The 9,992-nt window shown below is 43.2% G+C and overlaps 1 protein-coding gene across 1 annotated transcript in view; it reads left to right on the forward strand.

Moving 5' to 3' along the window:
• The first annotated feature begins 2 nt into the window (after positions 1 to 2).
• Klhl8 (kelch like family member 8) overlaps positions 3 to 9,992 on the forward strand; it is a 67,577-nt gene continuing 57,587 nt past the window's right edge. Inside the window, exon 1 of the mRNA XM_004629166.2 lies at positions 3 to 69. The gene's annotated coding sequence lies outside the window, so the exon portion shown is untranslated. The remainder of the gene's footprint in view (positions 70 to 9,992) is intronic.

Genomic DNA, 9,992 nt, shown 5'->3' on the forward strand with positions numbered 1-9,992 from the left:
GGCGGGGCTCCGAGCCGGGGTTCGGCTGCCGCCTCGTCGAGCGGAGGACGTGGGAGGCCGAGGCCCGAGGTAACCAGGCCCGCGCGCGGCTCCCTCGCCTCGCTCCCTTTGTGGGCGCCCCCTGCGCCGAGCCCCCGGCGTCACGGCTCGGACCGCACCGGGCGGACTGGGACTGGGACAGGGACGGGGCGGATGTCGGGCGCCCGCGCGGGTGCGCCTCCGTCTCGGGAGGACCGGGTGCCGCGGCGAGGGACGCCGCCCCGAGCCGCTCCCCGGCGGCGACAGTGCTTCCTCCGGCACCCTCGCCGTCCCCGCACCGCCGCCGGTCAGCGCGGCCGCAGAGCTTCCCTTCCCGCTTTCTCGTCCGCCGCCGGCCCGTATCCGGGAGCCTCGCTTCTGTAACTAGCCGCTGCTCCCCGGGCGACCCTTCGGGAGCAGCTCGGGGGGACCCGCGGGAGCGTCCCCTGTGCTCTGCTGTGCGCGCCTCCCCCGCGCGAGCCTGGCCACGGGACTCGTGCACCTCCCTCCACGAGATGTCCTCCGCGATCCGCAGGGTGGCACCGCGGGTGAGCGCAGGACCTGCGGGGGCTTTGGCGACAGCTGCTGCTACGGCTTCCTCCGGCTCTTCTTCGTCGGCCCGACTCCTGACCCACTTAGAACTTAGCCGCGCCGCACGCTTCCTGCGGGGTGCCAGGTGGCACCAGCCTAGGTACAGAAAGGCTCAAGATGAGGGTGCAGCTGTGTGCACTTAGCTTCTTCATCTCCACGTTTCCCTTGGTGCTAGGCTTGAACCCAGGGCCTGTGCGGGCGGAACCTGAGCGCTACAGCTGCTTCTCAGCCCTGTGAAAGCCAGCTTGGGGCGCGATCTGGTTTAATGTCTAGGCTGGCCTTGAATTTACAGTCCTCCTGCCTCAGCCTCCCGAATAGGTGGGATTATAGGTATGTGCCTCTGTGCCAGGATCCAAGAGTAACTTTTTTTTTGGGGGGGGAAACAACAATAATTTGTCTTTAAGGAGAGGATGGGGGATGTAGAGGTTCAGAGGTGGGATGCCTGCTTAGCACGTGCTGAGCCTCTTAATCTTGAGTGCCACCAAGAGAAAAAAAGAGAAAGGTGGGAGAGATGAATTTGACTCCGTCCCCATATTTAAAAATTTTTAGAGCAGGGCAAAGTGGAGTGGTGATATGGTTTCCCATATGCCCTCAGCCCCTGCGGAAACTGAAAACTCCTCCGAAAGTCGTACATTTGTTACAATTGATGAACCTCTGACACCATTAGTACTCCAAGTCCGTGGTTTACTTTTGGGTTCACCATAGACACTGTACAGTCTGTGGGTTTAACAAATGATCCTTTGTTTTAACAGGAACTTTGGAGGGTTGCAGAGAACTAAAACTGGGTGTTGTCATTAAAAAAAATAAAATAAAAAGCTTAAAGAAGGCTAAGGGTGTAGCCTAGAAGTAGAGGGAGCCAGAAACCCAGGGTTTGAGCCCCAGCTTTCCAATTAAAGAAAAAAAATTGAAATTTTGAATGTCTTAAAGAATTAATTTTTAAATAGCTTTCCTGTTTTAAAAGTTTATTCTCTCAGCTTCTTACATTTGAATTATCAATGAAGAACAATTTCTTTTTGTATATTAAGAAAAGAGGTGGGCCAGGGAGATAGCTCAGTGGAAAAAGTGCTTGCCTGGCAAGCACAAGGTTGTGAGTTCAATCCCTGGGTACCACACACACACAAAAAAAAAAAAAAAAAAAAAAGAAAGAAAGAAAAGAAAAAGAAAAGAGGTGTGATGGGGTGGCTCACACCTGTTCTCCTGGCACTCAGGAGACTAAGGCTGGAGGCCAGCTTGGACTACAAAGTGAGTTCAGGGCCAGCCTGAACTACATAGTGAACCCTGTCTCAAAGACACACACAAAAAAAGAAAAGATGAGGGAGAAAGAAATGTTTTATAGAATAACAGTATCATTTTTTTTAGGGCTAAAACTTATTGGCATAACCATGTTTTCTAAAAATTGTATGTTAACCAGTGAAGCAAGAGAAAATTGAATATTTTAAGTATTGTATATTAACCTTTGTTCTCTGATATGAGGCTATGTGTACGATAAAATGTGACTCAGTAGATCCTCTTTGTCTATTCCAAGGGGCTCTTGTGGAGATGAAATACTGTACTCATCTCAGTTGTGGGTTAGAACCCCAGTTCCTCTCTTGTCTTTTTTTTTTTTTTTTAAGGAACCAGGGGATTGAACTCAGGCCCTTGCGCTTGCCAGGGAAGTGCTTATTCCACTGAGCCATCTCCCCAGCCCCTCCAGTTCCTCTCTTGTTGGCAGTGTGACCACAGTCAAATGTTAGCTGAACACATTTACTTAGCTGTGAAAGAGGATAAAAATAACATGTTCTATTCCTGTCTTCTCACAATTGTAAGGATAAATCATTTTTGTGTATTGGTTTTATATGCCACAATCCACTGTAATATAAGTTGTTATCACTGGTCAGCCACTGTATTTTAGAATGCTGTGGACATGGTTTATTGAAGGATTGGTTGTACAAGAGTATGTTTTTTGATTGTCAGTGATCTGGTTGGCTCTTGTAAGTCAGAGGTAGAATTATGAAACAGGATTGGAGAAACCTGTGTGTTGTTACATCCAACCTGTGGCCTGTCTTTTTGTTTTTCCTTCCTTTCTTCCCTGCCTCTCTCCATTTATTTATTTATGAATGAAGAGGAATTGCCTTGGGCCGAATATGAAAATATGTAATGTAGTTAGTATAGCTAAGTACAAAATTGACTTCATTGTGATGCTTTCATTATACCACTTGAAATGGGGCCAAAAAAAAAAAAAAAAGATAGGCCACAGCTGGTAGGAAATTCTTACTGCTTTTCTAGATTTTTAACCTGTAGCAGTGGCTGTACGTAGAAGTGGCCTTTTATGGGTCTGAGAACCCTGGAAACAGATGTTTTCTGGAGAGAAGACCAACTTCAACAGATATCCAAAAGGAGCTTATGACCTATCTTCTCACTGCCCAAAATTCATAAGAACCATGACTATAAAGTAGTACATTTCTTCTTTTTTTTTTTTTAATTTTATTTATTTATTTATTTGTGTGTGTGTGTGTGTGTGTGTGTGTGTGGCCAGCTCAGCCCACCAGGGGGCGGGGCTGGCTGGCATATGGTGCTGGGGGATCAAACTGTGGTCCCTGGGTTTTGCTAAAGCTTGTTCTAAGTAGGTGCTTTAGACCACTGAGCCATCTCACCAGCCCCAGTACATTTCTTCTTGCTAAATTTTTTTCACATTATTTTAAAAATTCATTTTGGAGGGAAAAAAATGAACAGGTAGTTTTTGGAGCATTGCAACCCCCCCCCACCCAGTAGAAATTGATGTTTTTATGATAAAGAGGCATCCTAGGAATATAAGTAGTGTATTTTCTGTCTGGGGTGATGCATTGATTATTAAATACTACCCCTTCCTCTCTTCCCTTTCAGCTTTGTTAGGCAGTAATAGAATAGATGGTTAATAAAAGAAGGCTTCCCTTATGATCCAGCCTGTTTGGATATGTTAAATGCTCGTAGTAGTTACTTTCTTGTTGCTGGGACAAAATACTCAACATTTGCAGTTCAAAGATGAAAGGTTAGGGCTGGCCAGATAGCTCAGCAGATTAAAGCACCTGCTCAGGCAAACGCAGTGACCAGGGTTTGGTGTGCCATGCCGGCCCCACCTCCAGGGCATGCTGAGATGGTGACTGAGACTGGGCATGGTGGCGTGCCCCTGTAATCCCAGCACTTGGGAGGCTGAAAACAGGAGACTCACTAGAAGTCCGATATACATAGTGAGACTCTGTACTAAATACATAAGATAGGGGAGATGGCTCAGTGGAATAAGCGCTTCCCTGGCAAGTGCAAGGGCCTGAGTTCAATCCCCGGTTCTACAAAAAAAAAAAAAAGATAAATAAGTAAGTGGACTTTTTTCTTCATTAAAGCATCAAGTGCTAAAAAAAATTAAATATTATTGTCTTTCAAACTAGATATTAGTGTTTGTATAATATTTCTTACATGTCAAAGAACATCATGTTATACAATATTAAATCCTAACTGGTGATCATTTTCATCACTTTCAGTATAACTGGTTTGGAGAGAATCTGAATATGTATGTTTCCTAGAAATTTATAATTATATGCACTAGCTTATAACTGGTGGTTTTAATTTATAACAATGTTATTTGCATTTTCAGAATTTCAGATTTGAGATGTGTACTGTTTGAATTCGTTCTTCTTTAAAGTTTGGAAGTCTGACTGCGCTGTGTTCCTTGTGCAGTCCTGCAGTCCTAGGGCTGTGAGACTTACCAGGAGGGAGCGGCTTTGGTTACAGTCTTAGTTACGGAGGCATCTGCAGGCCTAGCAAGTGAGGTGATCAGATGATGCTGTGCACAGCTGTGAATGACTCTGCAGAAGTGGTGTTGTCTTCTTGGAGATCTGTTTCTTTTCTTTGAGTTAATCATTACTTTGATTTGAAATCTAAATGCTCTTCAAAGTTCTAGATTAATGCTTGGCATTTCATAGAATACTAGCGCAACTCTGGCTCTTCAGACTTGCTCTTTGTGAAAATAGTCCAGGGGGTTTAGCTAGACCTGAAAGATGGATTTGAGGTAAATGCTGGGGTTTTCTTATGAAAGATTGTCACTACACTCCATCTTCAGTCATAGTGCAGAGTATTAGCTTCAGTAATGAGTGAGTTCAGTTCTGAATGGAAAACAAAGGGGATCATAAAAAAAAGACGAAAACCAAAAAATCCTATGGTAATGCCATCACTTTGAGATCAGTAATGTTTATGGCTATTCCCCTTTTGGGAGGATACTCTCTTTATGTTAAAAAATGCGAAAGCATTTCCTGGAGGGTGGGAACTTGAGTTCAGGTGAATTCACTCACCATCAGCACCTACACACACCGCTAGGGCTGATGCCATCTTCCTCCAGCCTAGTCATAAGACCTGGCCTTCTTTACTCAGATGTACATAAGTTGGATCATGAGCATTGCTGTTTCATAGCTGTGAGACTCTGGGACAGTTTCTGGCCCTCGCTGAGCCTTTTTATCAACAGCTGTAAAAATAGGAATACAGTGATTAATTTCTTTTGTCAGACCCAGTTTGTTCCAATTTGTGCTCAAACACTAAAAGTTTGAGAACTGAACATACTTTTTCCATTAGAAATAATTGGATCTGAGGCTCCAAAAATACACTTACAAATTAATTTTTTCCAGGACTTACACAAATTTTGCAGTGGTTTTTCCTTTCCTTTTCTTTCTTTCTTTCTTTTTTTCTTTCTTTTTTGTTTGTTTGTTTGTTCGGCAGAACCAGGGATTGAACTTAGGCCCTTGCGCTTGCCAGGCAAGCGCTTATTCTACTGAGCCATCTCCCTGGCCCAGCAGTGGTTTTGCTTTAACTCTATTGTGGTTCATACAGTTTTCCTCTTACCTTTACTGCTGGTATCACTTTTTTTGGAGCCATGGTTATGATATTTTATGAAGCATAAGAAAACCTACAGGGACAAATGATTTAATGCACTGACACAAGCACCATATGATGCATCATTTACCTTTGTGTCAGAAGTGAGGCACAACGCGTGACTCACTCTTGGTTTATACAGGTTTTTTTCAAGTCAGGTTTTTGGTTGACTGTTGAGCAAGTTGCCAACACTGAACACAGTTGCTTTGAATTTTGCTGTTCAAGTAATGGAGAGGTTTGAGCTTGGATTCACTTGACAACTGAGATATTGTACTTTTTTGGATTGTCCTGAAGATTGAAATGGATATATGACAAATGTGTAAGACATGATAGCATAGGTGCTAATTAAACAACTGATCTGAGCTTTAAAAATCCTATGAAGTTGGTAGTTATTTCCCTCATTTTTACAGATGTAGAAACCAAAGTAAAACTAAATGAGAGTTTATATATAATTTAACCAAAGTTATGCAACCCATAAATAGTCAATACCCAGTTAATGCTGGCACTAGTTTTTTTTTTTTTTTTTTTTTTTTAAACATTTTGCTGAAAACTATTCTTGATAATTGCATGTCAGTGGGAAGGAGGATTGCTTTCCTTACCAGGAACTCAGGATTACATAATTTATAAAAGTAGTAACATCCATTTACTAAATGCTTACTGTATACTAAGTATAGGACAAATACTTTACATGTTATTACTTCATTGACTCTTCATAATGACCTTGCAGGAAAGCTGAGATTCAAATTTTAGGTGACTAACTTTACAGCTAGTAGAAAGTCATAAATTGATGGGCTATAAAGTCTCTGCAATTAGGTGCTGGTGGCACATTGTCTGTAATCTCAGCTGCTTGGGAGGCTGAGGCAGGAGGACTGCACATTCAAGGCCAGCCTCACAATTGAGCGAGACCCTGTCTCAAAAGAAAAGAGGCTAAAGGTGCAGATCTGTGGTAGTGAGCCCCTGGGTTAAACCCTAGTCTTGCGTACCATAAAAAATATAGGGCAACAGGTTTTTTAAAAAACCTTTAAGTAGAAAGAAAAATATTCTTCAGTTTAAAAACTAGAAACGGCTGTCTGAACCCAGGACTAACAAAACTATAGGGCAAACCAGCTAATTATCGTGTTTGTGAATAGTTTGGAACATAGTCATGCTTGTTCATTTATTTTTAATTTATTTTTAATTTTTCATGTTCATTATGTCTTTTCTATGCCTGCCTTCATACTTAATGGCATAGCTGAGACTTTATACCCTGCAAAGCCTGAAATACTGTGTGGCCTTTTATTAGAAAAGACTGCTGACTCCTAACCTAGAGCAATCCTGTCTTAATGAGGAGCCTGAGATTCACAGGTTAGATAGCTTCTGAGGATTGTGATCATTAATAGTAGTCCAGTTCATTTCTGCTCTGGCGTGCTACATCTAAGTCCTCTAAGTCAGGAAGTGCACTTGTCTGACCATTTTACAGACTTTAATGTGCTATAAAGTGTGTATTACATTTTCGAGTACTTAACCTAATTAAAGCAGACATGCTAGCTATAATAATAGTAAATATTTATTCATCTCCCTTTCTGTCCTAGAATTTGAAGAGCTTTAATATTCTTTATGGTCTATACCTTAACATTCTGTAGTCCTCTTGGAATTTCCTCTCATAAATACAGGCTTTGGAAATCATGCCCACTATAGCATTTGTGTTGTCTGCTAGTTGGAAAGCTCTCTTGTATACATAGTTTAAAAGCAGGTACTATACCACTTGTGCTTGGTTTTTTCTACCTCCCTTACATTATTGGTGAGGTTTTAAAGCACTGAGGTGATGTGATCAAATCTAAATTACAATGACAGGCAATGGTGAGAGGCTCTTATGGTGAGAGAAGAGGCTGCAGTGATAGCTGCAAAGCAGTGGCCCAAGACTGGAGAAGCAGGAGAAATGCAGGAAGTGGAATCTGTGAGACTCAGTTATAGATGGGCAGACTAGGAAGGCCACAGGAGACAAGGGCCCCGTGCTCCCAAGAGGCATGTTTTATTTTTCTCCCATGGCTTCCAATGCCTTATAGCCTGGTGGGCAGTGTCAGGACCCCATGGCCATTCCTGCACATGTTTTTCCAGCTGTGGCAGGTTCAGCCACAGACCTGTCACAGAGGACATCCTGGCAGCCCTCCTCAGGTCCATGAGGTACTCTTCCCATACCCGTGACAGCCCACTCTGATACAGACAGGCTCCTGGGGTGCAGTGTGGGTCAGTTGTGTACCATTCCTCTTTATACTACAATGCTGTAGCATGAGGCCTAAAATAGCTTCTGGTGTGTAGAGAGTTCCTGCCTGTTTATGATTCCTTTCTTTAGTAGGATGTGCTGAGCTGGTTACACCAAGAATCACTAATTTGAGAGGGGCTAGCATTGGTAAACCTGAAGACCGCTGGCAGCCAGAGGATGATGGAGAGCAGAAAGAGCCTGGAGCAGCTGCCTCTAGTGGTAGGGAGTTCTGAGGCCAGCTGGCAGCCAGCTTGCTTTGAGTAGCAGGGGGGCTCCTATGTCAAAGCATCAAAGCTCGGGGCTGCTGAGGAGCTAAATGTTGCCAGTTTGTGACCCCTATACAGATTAAGAACCTACAGTCAACGTGGGACATCCTAGAAGCACACACAGGGACCCACACTTCAGGGGGCCCAAAGAGGAGAGCAGAGAACAGTGACGGTTGGCAGGAGACTCAGGACTTAGCCGTATGTGATTTTCATTGTACATGTGGCTTCGACTTCACTGACTGGGAGTGTGGAGTCTGTGTGCACTAACATCCTCAGTATCTTGTCCACCTAGGCTAGTTCAGACTCTCTCGTAGTGTGCTAAGTATCTCTGACATTACCTTGATCACATTGTTGTTATCTGCTGTGTCCATTTACATGATTCAAGATTCTTAGCAGCACAATTTTAATCTTTTGCAGCACTGAAGAATGGAGTCAGTCAGGGCCTTCACACTGAACTATATCTTCACCTCTTTTTTAGTTTTTGAGACAAGTCTTGAATTTGAGAGCCTCCTGCCTTAGCTGCCGAAAGTGCTGGAATGATAGGCATGTGTCACCATATCCAGCTTCAGTGCTTAAAAAAAAAAACATAGTGTACCTTTTTTCAATAGAAAAAGATAGGGCTGGCCAAATAGCTCAGTGGATTAAAGCGCCTGCAAGCAGACGCAGGGGCCCAGGGTTTGATCGCTGGGCCTGCAGTGCCGGCCCGTCCCTGGACACACTGAGACAGCAGTTGAGACTGTGTGGTGGCATGCGTCTGTAATCCCAGCTTTTGGGAGGCTGTAAACAGGCGGATTACTATGAGTCTGATCTAGTAGAGACCCTGAACACCCTGTAGACCCTTCCCAGAAATAAAAAAAAAAAAGGATGAGATGGATTGGGTAAGGCACTTCTTCTACACTTTCTTCACATTAGAACCCAACTCTTTGGAAGCTCTTTTTGGAGTTATCTTCCATCTGGTGTGCTCATCAGTCTACCTGCAGGACAAATGATGAGCCATTGCTAAGTGTGGTCTGTCTTCTGAGTGATTTTTTTCTAAATCGCCAGCACCTTCTTGCACTGTGGCAGCAAGTTCTCACCTGAGGGTGTGTGCTGTACATGTGCCTGCGAGTGTGTTGCAGAACACACTTTGTGTGGTGGTCACCTTCCCTGAGTTCCATAAAGCAGCGCTCCTTGGACTTTCTCTGGTGAGGGACCAGTTTACAGACCGAAGCTTTCTTTTTTTTCTCTTTTATTTTAAAGAGAATAAAAAAGTAATAGATAAAGCATTAGAAATGATACAGAATTTCAAAAAGCAAGCTAATAGGAATTCAACAATGGCTGTATTGTACATTGTTGTCTTCAAAGTAGTTGCTCAGATTACCAGATATCAGCATGTTGGACCAGTACTTTCATAAGAGATACCTGAAAGGAAATTTTTAAAAAGACATGTGATACAGACCAACTTTTTACTATTCTATTTCACAGATAGAAAATCAGTCTTTGAAGAATTACTTTGCTAGAAAGATTTTTTTTTTCCTTTTAATAAAGGGATTCACTGTGCAGCTCTGGCTGTCCTTGAACTTGGCAGCAGTCCTCCTGCTTCAGACTTATAATCCTTGAGTGCTGGGATTACAAGTATGTGCCACCATGCATGGACTAGAAAGATTTCTTTTTTAAAAAAATTTATTTATTTATGTGTGTGTGTGTGTGTGTGGCCAGTTCAGCCCACCAGGGGTCGGGACTGGCTGGCATGTGATGCTGGGGGATTGAACCGCGGTCCCTGTGCTTTGTTAAGCTTGTTCTAAGTAGGTGCTTTAGACCACTGAGCCATCTCACCAGCCCTAGAAAGATTTCTTTAGGACTCCTGATTTAGTTTGGTTTATTGACGATGTCGAAGACCTATAAAAATGATTTGTCAATGAGATCCTTCTTTAAATAATAGTGCTACAAAGCCCTGTGCTTTGTTGTTCATGTTTTTCTCTTTTTCTTTTTCTTTTTTCTTTTTTTTCTTTTTTTTTTTT

Source organism: Octodon degus, unplaced genomic scaffold (genome assembly GCF_000260255.1).
Source record: "Octodon degus isolate 3935 unplaced genomic scaffold, OctDeg1.0 scaffold00028, whole genome shotgun sequence".
Lineage (NCBI taxonomy): Eukaryota > Metazoa > Chordata > Mammalia > Rodentia > Octodontidae > Octodon > Octodon degus.